Genomic DNA, 20,030 nt, shown 5'->3' on the forward strand with positions numbered 1-20,030 from the left:
ACGGAATAATTAATCAAAGAGAGAAAAGATAATTAAAAAGATATGACCCTTGCAAGTACTTGCTCTGGGTTGCCTGGAAAAAGAAAAACTGCCTGGTCTTTTCTAGACACTTAAGCAGCTGAGGGCTGATAAAATATGCACTCTGCAGTGCATAGTTTTTAATTAATTGAAAAAGGTTCAACATTCAAAGACGATGCTGGAGAAAAGTCTGATTATGAGCAGAAGTAATATTTATTGTTTGCATGAAAGGCTTGACATGGAGTTCTAACTTTCTGTCACAAATCTCCTGCACGCATGCACTAAGCTTCTTACAGCATTACTATCTTCACTGGCAGTGACTAGAGCATACTGTTAGTCTCTCTCCAAGTAGAGGTCCTAAAGCTTTCATCCAGCATTTTCATTTTGGGCTACCTTTGCAGTGTATTGTCTCATATGCTATCCCTCATAGTGACTATCATGGTTACACTAGTTCTGCCATCAGGAAGGCAAGCAAACCTCAACAAGTCTGCAACATTGCACTTCACTCAACCAGTGGGAGAGGTGTCCAGGCAATAACTTTATCATTTTCAATCAGCTTCTGGAGCAAGAGGTTCTCTCCTGAGGTCCTTTCCAAACCAGATCTTCTAATATTACCATTGTTCTTTAACCAGCATAGTAAAAAGCAGTGTCAAGAAATCTAATGTGCAGAGGTACTCAGATGCTACAAAAGTAGGCTCAGAATAGTTTGCCCCAACACAAATATTCATAGGTACCTACTGCTTGTGTTTTAAAATGTAAAGGGGTCGTTGACCTGGTATTCACAAAGAAGTTGGTAAAAGCTCATATTGTGTTCAGTCTGCAAGTCAAGGAATCATTTATTGAACACTGTAATTGACAAAAGGCCGGAAGCTTGTAGGCCTAATACTGTAAGCAACAGGTATTAGACAGGAATACAGTTTTATTATACATAGTATACATATGTTATCCAAGAAATAGTACTTTGCCCACTGCACATATATTGCCAAATGTTTAGAGCCCAGGAAATCTGTTTTTGAGAAATGTGAAAAGTAGTGGAGTTTAAATATGAAGGTTGGATTATTAGAGTTTAATATTTAGTAAGCATTAAAACAGAACTGACAACCACTTTCTCTCTCTCTTTTGTTTTTGGATACTATACTTGTTTTCCACAGTCCTTCCACAGACTAGCAGGGCTTCTAAAATTGGAAAAGAACCTCAAGTCTTAGGAGTCAGGAGAATAAAAGGACCCTTTTAATTTTCTACATGTTGGGGTCAATTATCTGAATGGTATGCAGGGATGTAAGCAGTTAACTGCTTTTACCAATCTTGGGAGTTAAAAATAATGGGGCATGATCCTATATATTATTATTACACATCTCAATCCTGGCACACTGTGCTAGAAATGTAACTCCTTGAGTTCAACCTGAGCTAATGCAGGAGGCAAAAATAGTCTCGCCGATGCAGCTCTTCTCCTAATTGTGCATGGTCTGTATCTCACACCCAGTTTCACTTGACGCAGGTCCAGTGTTTAAATGGAAAATAGAACACCACTAAAAACAAAAAACACGAAAACAAGCTCACGACAGGGTTCCATCTGAATATAGGCTACAATGCCTATTCAGCATTGTAATATTTCCAGCACTGGTGGTAGGAAGCTCAAGCTGAAGCTAACTTGGATGACTTGAAGAAACCTGTAACTTCAGTTAACAGTTCTAGTTATTGGATCCTCAGGAAAGAAAATGTTCACCAAAAGTGTGCAAGTGTCACACTAAAATATGTTGAACCATTGCAGTATCTGTGTTAGAACTGGTTTGAGATGTATCATGAACGTGACATACAACAAAAGTTAGTGCTGCTTGTCATTAAAAATACAATCAGACTTTTTCCTAGTGTTGGGATGTTTTCTGGCACATGAATTCCAAGTTGGATAATTACATTTTTTTTTTACCCATGTACTTTCATTTTAGTTGGACACATTATTCTTTCATTACCGTCCTAAACACAGGGTTGGCTGTGAGTGTGGTAGGCAAATGGATTTATATGTGATATATATAATGCTATTTGTAGCATGTTTTGGTGCATTATTTAAACATGAGAACTTTATCACTATGTGAAACAATCTGTAATTGTCATAAAACTCTTTTCCCCTTTATTCAAATTTTAATTTTTCCCCTTATGTACCAACATCTCAGTAATATCTTTGTAGTGTTTGCTGATTAGAGTTTTATTTAATGATAGGGATCCGTGGCAAAGTTCAAATTCCCCCCCAGTGGAGGGATATAGTGCCAACTTCAATATAGTGTTGAATAAGAGACATATGGATAGATGGCTGCATATTGGAAAACAGGCACCTACTGTTTAGTCTGGTTGTGATTTCTTAGCGGATTATAGGCAAAAGTACTTTCCCATGATAGTCTACTCTCCTTTCTGCTTATAGAAGGAAATTAGATCAGTCTTTGCTCCCTGAATTTTTCTATATTCTTTTCCCTAAGGATGTTGGCTAATATTCTCATGAAATATTGCATGTTCTTGAAATAAGGCAAAATAGTTATTCCCATTCTCAATAGCTAATGATTCACATGTAAAATAGTTGGGCTTTTGGAAATTATTTTCCTGACTTCAGACCACACCCTCTAGCACCTTATGTATTCAGAAGAAGAAAGCTTTTTGGGGAAGGTAAAATAAACAAGCAACTAAGCCTTGCGGGAGACGGAGTTAATTTGTTTCTTTGTTAGGATTTAAAAGTTGGAAAAAGTGCATCAAACATTTAACAACTTTACAGATGAAGAGACAATCAGACTTTAGAGGCTTAGTGTAATTGTTGATGGCTGTGGGGTTTTTTAGCCAGTGAAAGGGCATAAGAAGGAGCGTGTAATAAACATCAATATAAATAAAGAATTTAACTCACTTTGTGCTGAGCAAAATGTGGTGTCCCAGTTAGAGCTACTGAATGTTCATTGATATATATGGAAAAATATCTAGAAGAAATACACATAGTGTGCTTGGTTGAATTATATACTGTGCATGGCTAAACTGAATAAGGCATATACAAGCCATATACCAGTCTCTTGCATTATATTTATCTGTTGAATATTCTTCCACCTCTGACCCTTCATTACCTGAGGCCCAGTGCTTTCTCCACTCTCGTCAGAACACTCTCTCTTCCTTAAAGACCCCAGTGTCTCTCTTTACCTTGGAAAACTTCTGATAGTGAAGAGTGATACCCCTTTCATTCCACTCCTTCAAGGCTGTCTGTCTCTTTTCACTTCTCTCTCTTGGTTGCCACTCCATCTCAAATCCTCACGAGGCTGCTTGTTAGGTTCACAGTCTCCCAATCCTGAAAGATTCTTCAGTGATGCAGGAATATTTCTGTTCACGCTGCAGTTTGTCAACAGCGTGGTGAAGAAAACCTCTGCTGACTGAACTTGGAGTTTGGGAAATGTCTAGGCTTCCCTGAGTAATTTCCTTAGCTATTGCACAAGGGAGACTGGAGCAACATTCGTACTCCAGGCTCAGTCTGCTGCAGACAGGAGAATTTCCTGCCTCATTTCTATGAAATGGGGTGTCTCCAGCAGAGGCTTTCTGGGACACTGTTTCTGGAATGATGGGTGTGAAAGGCAGTGGGTCTGCTGTACTAGGTGGAAGACAGCCACCTCATGCAACCTGAAGATCCAGGGAGAAAGCCAGATGGCCTTGAAGCCACAGAATAATGGAATAGTTTTAAGCCACCAGGTGGCTCCCCCAACCCCATGTAGACTTCAAGATAGGGTGGTGCAAAACAGACTTTTGTGGAGAGCAGAGGTGTCAGAGTCTGGGTGGGAGGGTCTTGTGAGAAGAGAAGCCTAGAGCCTTGGAGGAGAAAATAGGCTGATATTTAAGGGCCTTAATAGCCGACTATTAGGTCCCTAAAATATAAATTATCTGAATCCATATATCAGCCTTATTCACTCATCAGCCCTTAAAACAATTGTTTATTTTTAAACACACAACTTGCTTTCCGTCCTGTCAGATCTCGCTAATCCAAAAGCACTTTGCAATCACTATACTAATTTAATTAGTTAGATAATTTGTGCATAATAATACAGTATTGGTTACATTATGGATAGGATAGAGAGACATAAAGATAAACCAAGTGTGGACTAACTGGTTCTGACTTGTTTTAACTTTTTTATTCAAAGTATTTGAAAAGTAGTAGGAAATAGAATCTGAAACAGCAGGGAGAGAGTGTGAATGTTTTTTATATGGTGAAATTTACCCAGCATACCCTGTTCCCCCCCCCCCCGGCCTGCAATAAAATCGTTCCTATCTATATTAGTTAGTGTGCTTTCTCTATAAAATAGTCTAGAAGTAGTGAAATCTTACTATGTGACTGCATTTCATATTGTGATGGCCAGCTGAATAAGCAGTAGGACAAGCTTACAATCAGCTGTGTGAAGGAAAAGAAGATAAAATTTTACAGCGCATTCTTGTTCTTAGGAGTGTGCAACACAAATTTGTGTGACTCAAAACCTCAGTCTGGTCTTTATGATTAAGCAATAAATAAATTACAAAACAAAGTTATTGTCGTTTTGAAACTTGTATACTCATTCCTTGTGAAAGAAGCTAAGTATTTAACATCTCTCAGAGGAAAACATCTTTCATTACTTGATATGTTCAGTGGTAGTAGTTTTCAGCTAACAAAAATGTACTTGTTTGCATCAGTGTAGAGTCAAGAACTTTTTATTTGTAGATGGCAGAAGAATTTTGTGAGATAAATTTACTGATTATTGATAAAAATTGTTAAAAATGCAGAACAGAACCATAGTTCTGCCTACTAGCAAAGTTCAAAAGTGTGTAGTTGGACTCTTCATACAAAGTATAGTTGGGTTGCATTGCTTAATCCCATTGGTACTGGACTGCATTTTTGTTCTGTGTTTGAACAATGCCTAGCTCAGTGGGGTCCACAATACAAATAAGTAAATACATAATAATAATTAATTTACCTCTTGAGCACCCCAAGGCTTGTAGCATGTGTTCAACAAAAAAATTCTTACAGGATCTTTAATGCGTAAGACCATGTATAAGTAATGATTACTATAGTCCATATCACCATTGATGTACACAATGCTTTACAGCAGGGGTTCTCAAAATTCATTGTACCGCAACCCCCTTCTGACAACAAAAATTACTACACAACACAGGACCGAAGCCTGCCCAAGCCCCGCTGCCCTTGTGTGTGGGGAGGGGGGGAGGGGAAGAAGAGGGCGAGCAAAGCTCGAGCCCCACCATTCTGGGCTGGGGAGCCTAAGCTGAAGTCCAAGGGCTTCAGCCCTAGGCAGGGGGGCTGTAAAAAAGCCCTCAGGCTTTGGCTTTGGCCCAGGTGGTGGGGCTTGGGCTTCAGCCCTGGGCCCCAGCAAGTCTAAGCTAGCCCTGGCGACCCCATTAAAATGGTTGTGACCCACTTGGGGGTCCCGACCCACAGTTTGAGAACCGCTGCTTTACAGGCATTAAAAGGGCAAGCTTCCCATCCTGAGGAACTTGTCTCAACCATGTGTTCTTATATAAATCTATTCTGTGTGGAACACAACTTAATTGAGAGGTTGTCTCAGGAGTACCTGACTCTCCTATTTGCAATACTGTGTCATTCCTGTTGCATTTGCAGCAATTGCTTACCTGGGAAAGTAATAGTAGGCAGAGAGCCAATGTCATGTGACAGTCTGGCTCTCTGCAGACCCACCAGCAAGTACTCAGTGGGCTGCTGTTTGAGAATTGCTTATGTGAACTACATGCCCTATCACTGTAGAAAATATTAGATTTACATTAGTCAACAAAGCCCCAAGCATACTAGGGCCATGGATCATAAAGAGTTAATATTTTAAGTGATATGGACTAACATTAGCCAGATATGGGTCAAAATAAACTTGGGTGTTGTTGTTGGGACCGCCCTGAATATCCTTATTGCTGTTGTGAATTAAGAAATAGGGGTTTTGTTTTTGTTTGTTTTTTGGGGGGAATTTTTTCATCTTTAGCCAGTACACAGAACAAGTTCGCTGCTTGTTGCTAGAGGCAGGGGTTTGAAGTCAGCAGTGCTGCTGTTGGCTGTCACTGGGAGTAAATAGAGAGGGAATTAGTACCATTGTTGGCTTCTCTTACAAGACCCAAGCCAAAGCCCATTTGAAGTCCATAGGAGCCTTTCACTGACTCCAATGACTTTGGATCAGGCCCATAGTCTCAACTCTAGGAATGAGGCTGGAAAAGATCACAAGATAGAGAATATTTTTAAACTTTGTCTTACATACTGTCTACCTGTGGGATTTGTAGAGTGCCCATCACTGTATTATCTAGGGGCCAGTTTTTTAAAGTATTTGGACATCTGAAGATGCAGAGGGGCACCTACTGGGATTTTCAGAATGTCTAGGTACCTAAATCAGGTGCCTGGGTTCTTTTGAAAATCCCCCTAGGTGTCTACCTGCATCTTTAGGTGCATAACTACGTTTGAAAATATGCCCCTATGTGCTTAGCAGTCCTTTTTTCTGGCGAGATGTATGTTGCTAATGAGTCAGGACATAGCATTTTCCATGTTGACATTCTATCAGGTTTACAATTATAATTTCTTTCACAGTGGCTATGCAATTAGTAATCTGGTGTCAAGGAAGTTTTATTAATATCAGTAATTTTATTGTATTAGTTTATAAATTGAAAGTATTATCACAATCAAGAATCTATCTTGATAGATAATGGCATTGTGCAAATTTGGCAATTGATCCTATTCCAAAAATGCACTCTTCATCCTTAATGTTTTAGCACAAAATTACACGGGGTATAGGTAATATGTCAAGTCTCCCTAAAAATTTGATCTTGATTTTTCGTCCCGTGACAATACTTTATTCAATAAATCAAATTCTCCCTTAACTGTTAGCAGCCAACTTATTTAATGGTTATTTCTGAAATGTTGATACAGGGTTTTTAGCAGTTAATAGTGTTTACACATTCCAGAAACATTAAGTAGTTAGGTTATACTGGAATTCAGCAAATTGCCCTGAAATGTGTGGGAGCACTATATACTGTGCTGTATCTCAGTAATCTGTTGCCAGACGTACCATGAAATACCAAATGTAATAATAAAGTTTATAATGATGGTATTGTCAGGAGGCACATATCACACATTATCACTGAGAAGTGAAGGAGCAAGGCCTGTTGCCCAGTGTTTAGACTGTAGCATTGGAACACTACAGATGTTCTTATCATATGAAGATAATTTTGTGCTGAATCAGTGATTTTATACATTCTTTGTATGGAAACATGCTCTTTGCCTTCTTACTATTTCTGGAGAAAATGAAAGGAAGGGTATAGTTTTATAGATGCCAAGGTTACTTCTCATATTTCTTTTAGAAATGGAGTTCAGCAAAAGCACCCAAGTTCATCTGTAATTTTTCTGCAGTTTGCTTTTCCCCCATGGATTCTCCTGCATTGCTATTTAAAACGGACATTCTATTAAAATCAATAGAACATCTGGACAGACCAGGTACAGCTCCCAGTCTCATAGGTAGTTGTGTTCTGGATGCTCTGTACTTGATATATTTGGGAGCAGTGTGGTGGGTAACACAGCAACAAGATAGGTGTCCTAAAACTATTTGTATTTTTTTAATATCTGTGTACATAGATGACATTTTCTGAAAATGCATCTTCATCAGGGTTTTTAATTCTGTTCATTATGAAAAAACACAGCAAGCAAAGACAGAGCATCAATTACAGCTGCAGTCTTGAAGTTTCAAGTCACATTTTAGCCATACAACGCTGTGTATTATTATTATCATGATTGTCTTTTGGTGCTTGTATGTATGTAAATTAGATTAAAAATAAGATCAAGGCAGACATGAAATATCAGTGACAAAACCAGAAAAAGATGAATAAGCTATTACAAGCTATGAAAAATAAAAAAGATGCTCTTATTAATTTGACAGTGAACCAAAAATCACAAATTATATGACATGAGAATATTTTAAATATATATTTTCCTTAAAGCTTTGTTATAGCCATGACTCCTTACAGCATCCCTGGTCTGTCAGCAATTCCGTTATAAAATCCTTTTTGGAGATGTTTCTGATTCAGTTGTATAGTTCTCTAGTATTTGAAATGTCACGTTGTTTGGCTTAGCATAGCAGTATTTGTAAGTTTTGTGTGTTTATTTTAAATATTTCTTAAGTTGCAAATTCACACAAAAAAGTTTTTAATTTTTAGACTTTGGTTTTTAACATGGTCTTGTTTTTAATCTATTTTTAAAATGAATTTTTGCAGGTAACCATTCCACAGACAAAACCACTGAAATAAAATAGCTGATATTTTGAAGCTGAAATAAAGCTGTACTGCATACATAGTAAAAATGATTATGCAAACAAATTCCTATGTTTTTGTTTGTATGGATCCCAAACTTGCAAACACAGGGCCAAATTCAGGAGTCTAAGCTGCATCTGAGGAGGGAGGGGGGACCATGGTCTAAGGGAATTTAAGTAACCTGATGTAAATGCTGTTGGAATAAAGTGTACGTTAGCCCAAGTGAGATTTCTTCATGTATCACCTCTGAATTTGGACCATTGGCCCACTCCTGGAGCTGCTTCACATCTGGCATTTATGTTGAATTCAAGGAGAGCTCTCTGCATAGACTGGTTGCAGGATACTATACTGTACTGCAGATCCTATACTGTACTAATGATGATTCCAGCATACACTGTAATAGCTTATGATGCAGAGTATGCAAGGAATACATACTAATATACCATATAATATATATTTCTCTCTAAACAGGAATGTAAACCTTTCCTAAGCTACTTTCACTTCCATAGACCCTGATATGAAAATGTACCCCAAATACATCATAAACACATTTCATGTTATGAACACCCAGAATATCATTGTGCTATTAATAATATGAATTTCCAGTATGTTTAGAATTTTCAGCTAAATGTTAATGGGTCTGTTTGTATGTCGTGTCCAAATGAGACTAGGATCACACCACATGTCAGTCACGTTTCGCTTTCCTTTTTACTGTTGTTATCATGAGGGAAAATAAATGGAATCAAAAACATTTCATTCAAATAATATTAAAGATTTGTCTTTAACCCACAAAATCAAGGGCATTTGCAAAATACAGCTTCGGTATGCATCCATTCCATTATACCGGAGCACTGAAGGGATTTGAGTCTATGTGCTGCACAAGGTAGCTTGAATCAGAGCCAGCCCTATGTGCCTGTGAAACTTGCAACTGCAGAGCTTATTGTTGGAAGCAGGGCTTAAAGTAATGGTACTTTCAAGGTCTTGTGTCCAGTGTGACGATACCGGTTTTGATATCTTTAGGGGACCATGTGCGACTCTGGGTTTAGGAGCGAAATGTGGTTTAGGGATCTGAGCACAAGACGGGGAGCTAGGAATTCCTGAGTTCTCTGTGGTGTCACAGGCAAGTCGCAAAATCTTTCTGTGCCTCAGTTTCCCGTCTGTAAAGTGGAGGTAATTACCGTACCTCACCGGGGTACTGTGAGGATTAATGTTTACATGTAAAATTTTGAAGATGAACAATGACATGTCAGTGATGATCATTAAAGGCAGCGTTTATGATTTAACTTAGTATTTTCTTGCTTTCACATATATGTGTAACCTTTCACATCATTGAAAGTATCTCCCCCACAATTAGTCATTTGGCAGACATTGAACTATTTAGGGTAAGGAACTTGCACGTCAGGCAGGGACAGCTGCTCAGGGAAATAGCTTGTTTTGCAAGTTTTTAAAACCAAAAACTGTAGTGGAGGTAAAGCAGCTGCAGAGAGAAATACTCTTTTTACAATCAAAGAAGGATGTTTCTAAATTAAAACAAAAACAAACAAGAAAAAAAAAACACTTCTGAAAGCTCTTTGAGAGGAAGTAAAGGAGAAACAAGTCTAAGGAAAGCCAAAATAGCTAATGTTACAGTTGTTGCAATTACTCATATCCTAAACTAGAGATTGAGGAAGTTAGGTAAAAATGGGCCAAATTTTGGTCTTGAATCTTTGTGCATGTGGCTCCCATTCATGTCAGTAGTTATTCTATGTATGTATAATCTCAATTTAAAATTTGTCTTCAAGTTTTTTTTAATTACTATATTTTAATCAAATATAAATATGTATCAAGTCAAACAATAAGGGAATCAACGTCCTTCAGACATGTATGGATACAATCTTTTTTAGATATATGCAGAAAATCATAAATGACATTTTAATACATTAAATGTATATTTATAAATTAAATATGGCATATTCTAATACTTCTAGACAATGTCAGGAAATATAAAGGTGATATTCTTTAAGTAATTGGTTAGTTTACTCAATCAACTGTACATTTTGAGGCCAAATCTTACAGTCCTTATTCAAGACTCACCTCGCTGACTTAAGTGGGACTTTACCCATGGACTACAGTGAGCAGGATTTGGTCCTATCCTGTCAAATACAGTTGCTTGGGAAATTTACAAATGGCAATTCTCCTCTGCTGTACAGAATGTGTGATTATTTTTTTTATAGAGCTAGCTATCTGTGTATACACAGAGATAGAGTGTATGCAGATGTGGTTGTGATATCTATGTGATAACTTCTTTATCACATGCCTGTGTAATTTATTAAGTACCTATAATCCATTGTCTGCTGTCTCCCTGGGAGTTGTTCTAACATTGTAACCCCTGAACAGCTTCAAACAGCTGTCATTTTATAACAACTTGTCAGGGAAAAGTTCCTTCCTTTTCCCCCTTAGTATGGAATTTCCCCCTAAATTATACCTATTTGAGGTCCAGGACATGGCAAAAAAACAATTCTGGGCCAGAAATGGTGTTTTTAAATACAAAAGTATCATAGCTTTAAAGTATGTAATTTTACATTCTTGTAGGGAAAGAGACAGGAGTTTTATACTACTGGAAAGGAGAGGCTCTCAGCACTTGATTCTATCCTTGAAGAGGACTAATAAATTAGACGTAACATTTGTTTGTGCAGAAAGCTATATTATGTAATTTTTGAAGGGTGTTTTTTTTGCATTTTCTCCTACTCTGAGCCTGGATATACTTAGACTCATGATATCTCAGGCCATGTTACAGGTGGAGGGTTGCAAGAAATAGTCCCAATAAAATGTTTGAAAACTCTTTAAAACATTCCTAAAATATGTTACAGGGAAAAAAAACTATGTGGCATGGATAAAAACATATGATAATGTTGCACAGAATAGAGGTTTAATCAGCACTCATTTTGGATGATCCACAAAACACATTTGTGGCTTTGAACACACACACATATACATATTCATTCTTTAGACACTCAACTGCTATTTGTATCATTTGTTTCTCTTACATACTCTGTTCTGATTATTTACTGTAAAGTGGTCTTTGTTTCATTGATTTCTGTCTGCCAAGGAAGAAAGTTTGCACTTCTAACACTCACATCTGTCAGTACCGTACCAAAGGACTCAATCCCACAAGAGAGAAATTGAAGAAATGAAAACAAATAAGTTATAAAATGAAGTGACAATAATGTGTAGTAGCATAAAGATTGCTTTGGGCTGCTTTTGAAAATGACTTGTCTTAGTGGATGGTAGGGGAATGGTACAGATACATCTACCTACCTTTAGTCCATGAGAATAAGGAAGACAGTGTAGTCTAGATGTCAAAGGAGGGAACAAGGGGAGGATTTTTGAGTTTTCTTCCCTGCCACATCACGCCACACCACATAAATTCTGCAGCCCTTACCCATGTTGAATGGTACCTTTCAGTTGGACTATCTTGGGTGTGAAGGTATTACTTAATATGAGCAACATTGGCAGAATCAGACCCATACTGATTACTATGCGTACTGTACTTCACATTGCCATTGATGCTTAATTGATTTGACACATGTAAAGCTCTTTTAAGTTCCTCACATAAAAGGTGCTCCCCTAAGTGTCAGAATAGAGGTAACTCTCTGCCTCGCCCCAATGTTAGGAGTTTGTCCACTGCTGCTGTACATGTCTTTTGGGGGATGGAGAGGTGGGGATTGGAGTGTAAAAAAAAAAAAATGTTCAGGGTTTGAATCAAAAGATCACGTTTCCTTTTCAGTCAGCACAGTACACACACTGGAATTTCAACAAGCACATATACGAAAACTTATTGACACAAGCAACTGCTAGTGTACGTTTAACATTAAATGACATTGAATGCTGGCCTAATGTTGCTAAAGTATTCAAGTCTCTCTTAAGATTGTAATTGAAGTAACATGATATAAATGTAAACTTTAGCTTAGAGCACACAGAACACACGAGACAGTTTGACACCTTCATTTCAGCAGTAAGAAATTACCATTGTCTCTTGGTTCTTGCTTCTAGTTTATATGACCAAGCCAAAAAATAATTACACAATTAGGGTTGACATACTGGTTCCTGTAATATTTCTTCCTTAAGTTTTTGGTGGCTTATTTCTACTTCAGATTACCCAGTCCTTTGTAACTCATACGAAGATGTCCATTTTCATTGCAATAAATTTACTCGTGAAGATTGCAAGTCTTGCATAATTTAATGATGAAAAGGCAGCATTTCATTTTCTCCAAATGTAGTTATTTGTAGATTAAAGATAAACATTTGTGGAGCTAATATCATTTTTGTAAGAACTTTGCCACCAACTTGAACACTGAGTGAAACCATTGATGAATAGGAATTGAAAACTACTTCTGCTTAAATTGTGATAGGATTATGCTTTTTGAAAGGAGGGATATGCAGTTATGTGCAACTGCTTATCTGAAAGGGAGCCATTTTCCAGAGGTCAGGCAACAGTTAGCTTCTTATTATTGATAGCACTTGAGTCTTTAAAGTCTCTCCAATTCACATCCACCCTTGAAAGGGAATCACACTCTGGCAGGCTGTCAGTATTGGGGGATAGCCTGGGGTTTAAATTATATGCTGACCCTGTGATTGGCTCCACGTATTCTGCAAGGATAGGTGGTGTGGTGGCATGGGATTATGTGCCTGGAGGGTTTGTAACCCTCTTGCCCTTAGACTGACTATGTTCTCTTCTGTACTCTATGCCTGGGGTTTATAGTATAGCTCAGAGGAGGAATGCTGTCCTATGCCGTAGGTTTCAGGTGCAGCTTGCTTAGGACATGACACTGCAGGTGGGTACAGTTGTGTGTTGCAGGGGTACTTTTTGGAAGGGTTAGGGCTCTTGCTGATTATCAGTTTTATGATGTGGAAGGAATGTTTTGCCCATGGTTGTGATTAGCCTTGTGGGATGACTTTTGTCTTCTCCATTAATACGCTGGAGCAATTGTGGGAGTACTGTGCTGCAAACTTTGTCTGTTATGTGGTTGGGATTCCCATGGAGTAGTGCCTGGGGAACTATTATTATTATTATCATCAGTTTCTGTCCTATGGGGATTGTAGTCTCCTTTTTTGTATGTTCATTCATCTTGTATTTTACCTCAAACTTGAGCATAGAGTGGGGATTGAGCAATACTTAGAATGCTGGGTGAGTTTTAGATGCAGGGATGGACTCCTACTTTGGACCACAGATTTAAGGGAGTAGGGTTGTCAATGTAGAGAAAACAGGTTATAGTGTATCACAAATTGAATATGAGTGAACAATGGGATGTGATTGCGATAAAGGCTAATATCATTCTGGGGTATAATAACAGAAATGTCATATGTAAGACATGGGAGGTAATTGTCCCGCTGTAGCTGGCACTGGTGAGGTCTTAGCTGGAGTACTGTGTCCAGTTCTGGGTGCCACACGTTAGGAAAGATGTGGACAAATTGGAGAGAGTCCAGAGGAGAGCAACAAAATTGATAAAAAGTTAGAAAACCTGACCTATGAGGAAAGGTTAAAAAAACTGCATTTTAGTCTTGAGGGAGGACCTGATATGTCTTCAGCTATGTTAAGGGCTCTTGTACAGAGGAGGGTGTTCAATTGTTCTCCATGTCCACTGAAAGTAGGACAAGAAGTAAGGGGCTCAATCTGCAGCAAAGGGCAAGTTAGGTTAGATATCAGGAAAAACTTTCTAACTATAAGCTCTTTAATAGACTTCCAAAGGGGGTTGTAGAATCCCCATCATTGGAGATTTTTAAGAACAGGTTATACAAACACCTGTCAGGGATGGTCTAGTTTTATTTGATCCTGCTGCAGTGCAGGGGATTGGACTTGATGACTTCTGGAGGTCTCTTCCAACCCTATATTTCTGTGACTCTTGGATTTCAGTTTTTGGGGCTGTATCCCTTTTGACTGGGACACATGGCAATGCTTTCTCATCTTGTGGCCTAATAGGCTTGCTATATGGAATATATTGAGGGGCTGTAGTGGATCTTCAGGGGACAGGCCAGATATGTTGAGGGGTTGCCAGTTTATTAATCACATTTATAAAGCTGCAGCCACTGCTTAGCCAAATTAATCTGTTTTGTCTTGGTTTATCACCATGACTGTATCAAGATGTTAGTAGCATAGTAATTGTTGTCTTTGTGGGTACTCTGAATCCCCCAGAGGAGACTCAGCACCTCCCAGAATTGGGCTTGATCAGTACAGTAGAAAATCTACTTGGATTGTATAGTTTTAGCTATAGAATATTCTGTCTTGTTATGTGTCTAGTGTACAGTACCTTTACTGCAAATCAAGTCTTGCCACTTCTAGCAGTACAATGTTACTGGGACCATTTCTAAAGAAATTGACAAAGGAGAGAAGTGCTTTCTGTAATGGGCTACTGCTGTTTCAGCCAGCTATTCTTTTAACAAGAAAGTGAGAGTACACTTAGTGGCTATTAAATCGTTAATTACAGTATGTACCGTGTTCTCTAAACACAGAGTACAGTTAAAAGTTATCAGGAAGGGATATCTTTCCTTAATTTTGAAACTAAGTGCAGGATGTGAGTTTTCAAGCAGGAGCCGTGCACAAAAGTTATATTTCTTCCGATGGAGTTTATACCAACGTTTTTTCTTAATTATTCTTGATGTTTTGCCCATTATGCCATTAGCTTCCATAAAGGACAGAGATAAATAGCCAGTATCCACAAGAACAAAGTGTGAACTGAAAGCATTTAATTATTGATATCTTAGTAAGTAAAGTTCTCAAATGATGTTGTCAAATTCTATAATGATCAGAGAGCAAATGTATCAGCTTGTTGTTGGAATGTGTGGCACAGAATGCACAGTACCTACGGATCTGTGAAACCAGCACATTAAATAATAGGTTTCCTAAATTCTCAGTGTTTATCCAACATTCACTTCCACAGTGGTAGTTCCTTACCCAGCGTTTTTTCCTATTTTTTAAAAAGTTTTTTATATTTTTCTCATTTTTTCCACCTCTTCAGTTTAACTCTAATCTTTATTTTTAAACTTGACCTATAAACATTAAAGAAACACGCGCTTTCTCAATGAGTCAGTGGAGACATAGCAAAGGTTGTTCTCGTTACCATAATGCTATACTTGTGCTAGTTAGTCTTTCCTCACATAATTTGTCACTTCAAAAATGTAGGTTACAATGCTAACATACACTAGATAGCTGTTTAATCTATTCTGTTGATAGGCTGGGTTAAGTGCTTCTCTCCTGTCCCATGAAAAACCGGGAATGGGGGGAACACTGCTTTAAAAACTGTGCACGCAGAGTCTATGTGGGAGGTGTTTGCAGCCTCAGAGGTCAGGAACAGACCCTCAGAGCCTGAAGATCTGAAGGGAAACTAGGCAGCACTTGAGATTTCCTGCTTGCCAGGCCACCTAGGCATGCTTTCGTTGGCTGTCTCAGCCTTATCCATGCTCTGTACTGCAGTCCTTTTCTCAATGAGGATACAGAGAGGCCATGGGGGCGATTTAATGCAGGTTCAACCAGCATTGCTTCATGTGGGTTTGCAGCTGGAGATCAGCCAAGTGTGGAGGAAGCTTGTCCCGTAGAGTGGCTCCTTCAGCTTGCTTCCTTCTGAGGCCTGACATGCTCCCCGAGATCCAGTGCTCTTCTGCTGCGTGGTGTGTGCTCAGAATGGGCCTCCCTCATATTTGGTGGGGACATGTCATTAAGCTGCTGGTTATGAGGCCTTCCTGATCCTCCTTCCTTTCTTTTTCTTTACAAGGGTGGAAGGGAATATTTGCTTTGCTTTGAGTAAGATTACCTGGTTGCTGATTGCATGTATGATGGCTAAAACCGTCAGGGAGCAAATAACTTAGAAAGCAAATAAAATAAGTTACCTGAGTATATATTGAAATAGTTGACAGTTACTTGAGTATATATTTGGACTTCAACAACATTTTTTAATAAATTAAAAATTCCCTTGCTGGAATACTATTTACCATTAATATATTTAATTAAAAGATATTTTTGTGTTCCATTTTTTTCACTCTCTCACAGGTGCTACAACTTTCATGTTTTTATAGCATTAGATCAAATAATGCAGATGCTTGATTTCATACACTGGGACATGTTGCCAGGTTAGTTTCTCAAAAAATATTACAACAAGTATTTTAGCCTTCTTTGTAATTATACCATGTAAACTATTCAAAATGTCATACAGTTTTGATTTATAGTGATTACATACACTGTCAATGTTTACAGTAAACCTGGCCAAAGCACTGATACTATTAAGGAACAAATCTTGTTGCAAAAACTACTCAAAAAATTTAATGTCTATACTATGTGCTAGTTTTTCTGTATAGTACATTGCAATAGGATTGAAAATGTGTGTGTTTTGGAGGGGTGTGTTGCCCACATTTTAGCTTAAAGTTAAATAATGTAAGAATGATATTCAGTTAAGATATCTTGAGGATTTAAAAATACTAGACATGTCATCTGTACGTATGTATTAGTGTACAGAGCACCATGTTGCATTTTCAGGGAGGAATATAAACAAGTTTGCATTTCAGTTATCCTTGGCAGTGCTGGACTTGGTCCTGTATTATGAACTCCACTCCCAGCAATGGATCTTAACAAGAAAGAAAATATAAATGTAAAAATTGTTACATTCTAGATAGATGTTTTGCAAAGACCAGAGAACTTCACATTCTTTTTCTTTTCCTCCATATACCAGAGGCTTTACTTTCTTTAGTGATTAGGTCTCATGACTTAAATACCTTAACTGCTGGTATATAATTTGTACTGCAGTGATCTATCTGAACCTGCTCTTATTACAGGTATAGAAGGATGCGTCTAATAAGAGATGTCACAGCTGCAGTACCCCTGTGCAGCTACTGCAAAACAAATATTGTAAAGGTATCTGTGTATAGCATGCAGCACAGTCGGTGATGCTAGAAATATTCTTTTGTGCTTTGTGTAAATAATGTTTAAGGATTATGAAGTAGTTAACATTTTTTTAAAAATGTGATTGATGATATTATGGTAATGTTTTGGGACATCTCATCAGCATTTTCCTAAATGTTCCTCTGAGAAAAATAACTGTGATTTCTTCACTTTCCCAGGCACTAAAATGTCAAAATCAACTCATTTATCTGGGATTTGTGTGTACATGTCCCCAGGGATTTACTTTCTTCATGATATCCTAAATGAGTTGTACACTATACCTTTCACCAAACACAAATAATGCATTTGCTTACTAAACTTGATCCTGTGTCTCTACTTCTTCAGATTACTCTGAACCTACAGCATCCAAAAGAGATATGATGGATTCCGTATTGAAAATGCTGTGTGATAACATAATGTACTTTACACAGAATCTAACAGGATTTATTATTTCTATTTTATTTCATATTAATTTTTCCTTTAGTGTAGTTTATCTTGATGGAAAGGTGAGGATGGAAAGAGTTATAGCACATTTTTATGTGTGTGGAGGTGTATCTAGTTATTTATATTTATTGCAGCTGTGATCAAAGGCCCCAGTGTGCTAGGCACTGTACAAACACATAGGAAGACATGTTCTCTGCCTTGAAGAGCTTACAATGTAATTTAGTCAGAATTATTTAATTCCCTCAAAATATTTTAACCTATTTTTCTTAATATTGAAAAGCAGTTAGTTTATATAACATCCTACTGTAAGAGGAAATAGGCTATTTGGACAGTGCCCATTATCTCAGCAAAATTTCCTGCAAGGTTTTCTTGCCATGATCAGGGGTTTATTACCTGGCTGTAAAAATGAATTCTTGGCTGAATCTTGGCACAAGATATTTTAAAATTGGGTAAAAAGCGTTAAAGTTTAGAGATGGGATTTTCAAAGCATTTGGATCCCCAAAACTCAAATCAAACAAAAACCTGTAAATCTAATAGAATTTGGGCTCCCACCTCCCTTACACTCCTTTGAAAATCCCAACCTAAAAGGAAAATAATCCAATAGGCAGTTCTTCAAAGCGTACAACTGAAGGTGAGGTTTACTAGTTTAAGATGAATGGTTGTGTTCATATAGTTTATAAACAGGCTCTGATTTTTTTTACTAATCGTGTTTCAAGTCTTGCTGTACACATTGTTTGAGCAAAATGTGTAAAGTCGGTTTTTTAAACAAACAAACAAAAGCTTGGCTTTTATGACTATATCAGGGCAAATTCACTAATCATTGCTGTCAAGGCTCTATTTTTAGGACGGCTGAATGGGTAAAGTGTAGTTCTAACACTTGCTAAGGAAAGAACATACAACAATCACTCCGTTATAAAGCTCTGCACCTGCTCTCTCTGTCTCTTCACTTTTTACTTCAACCAGTGGGCAAAACAGTGATGGAAATAGAACTCCAAATCGCTATTTCTTTAAATGGACTATTGGTGACCGTAAATAATGAACCCAGATCCTTACAGAGAACATTGAGTCAAATAGGCTAAAACCTGCATGTGTGAAGTTAGAACTGAAATCTAGCTGGTGGCTAATGTATTATGTGGGCTTATCAATTTTATTCCTTTAGTGGAAGAATTAGGATGGCTATCTAGAGTTCCATTTCATAGGGGACAAAATTTCCAACCATGGGCAAAAGAGGAGTGTGCAGGCTTTTTGTCTTTGAAAATACCACCCATCGTTTCTAAGCATACTAATGATATTTGCACTGGTATAGCACCTTGCATCGTATCTTCGTAAAGCATTTTACAAGCATTAATTAATTAATTCAGCATCAGAACATGAACTGCAAGCCAAATTTGCTGTTGGTGTTAATGGGTGAAATTCCATGGAGGTCAGTGGAGCAGTATCCATTTTTACACAAGCAGAGAATTTGACCCAAAGTGTACATTCTGAGCTACATACATACTGCAGTAATTTTAGATGTGGATAAACAGAAGGGTAGAGAAATGAAGTAAATTGGCTGATGTGATACAGCAGGTCAATCCAGGGCAGGGAATGAACCTGGAACTCTCAGTCCCATCCTATCAGAACTAGACAACACTCCTGGACACAGACACACTTCCATGGCCTGGTTTCTCTTAGAGCCATTACAGTCTATAGGTTAATGAAGGCCAATAGACTGTAATGTAAAGATTTTTTTTGTTTATGCTCTGCACTGATTGACAGAACCCAATACCCTTTAAGGTTGCTACTAAGTATGTGTATCAAAAAAGTCACAGTTGAAAGCCAGCCAACTCTCCACATTTAAAAGCGTGGAAGTCAACAGTAAGGACAATTGAATACCGTCCCATAACTTTCTTTTAACTCTTTATTTCCATACTTTTAAATGCTTGTTTTTTTGTTAATTATAATATTTCTTAACATTCACAGTAACAATCTTTGAGTAAAGCTAATTAAGTTTTGCTCAATTGGTTGTCCTTGTTTTTTCCAACGGGAGGGGGGCAGTGTAGAGTTTAGTTGATCCACAAGGCCTCACATCTCTCCTATAGTTTGAAGCACCAGTGCCCTCCATGCTCTTATACGAGCTATGAGAGGCGCCTACTTCCCCCAGATGCCACTACAGTGTGGATTCCTTAACACCCATAGGGTCTGCACACCCCCTAAATCTTCTTGCTCTTCAGAGCTTTGGACACCCAAAACCCTCTAACTCCCAGTGCCTCAAACAGCCCTGTTGAGGTTTGGAGTGAACCGCAAGGTTCCCATTTCTCTTCTTCTGCTTCTCTTCATAGACTCTAAAAACTACCCATTGGGACCAGCTGACTTTATAGAACTCTTG

This window comes from Emys orbicularis, chromosome 14, assembly GCF_028017835.1.
Source record: "Emys orbicularis isolate rEmyOrb1 chromosome 14, rEmyOrb1.hap1, whole genome shotgun sequence".
Taxonomy (NCBI): Eukaryota; Metazoa; Chordata; order Testudines; family Emydidae; genus Emys; species Emys orbicularis.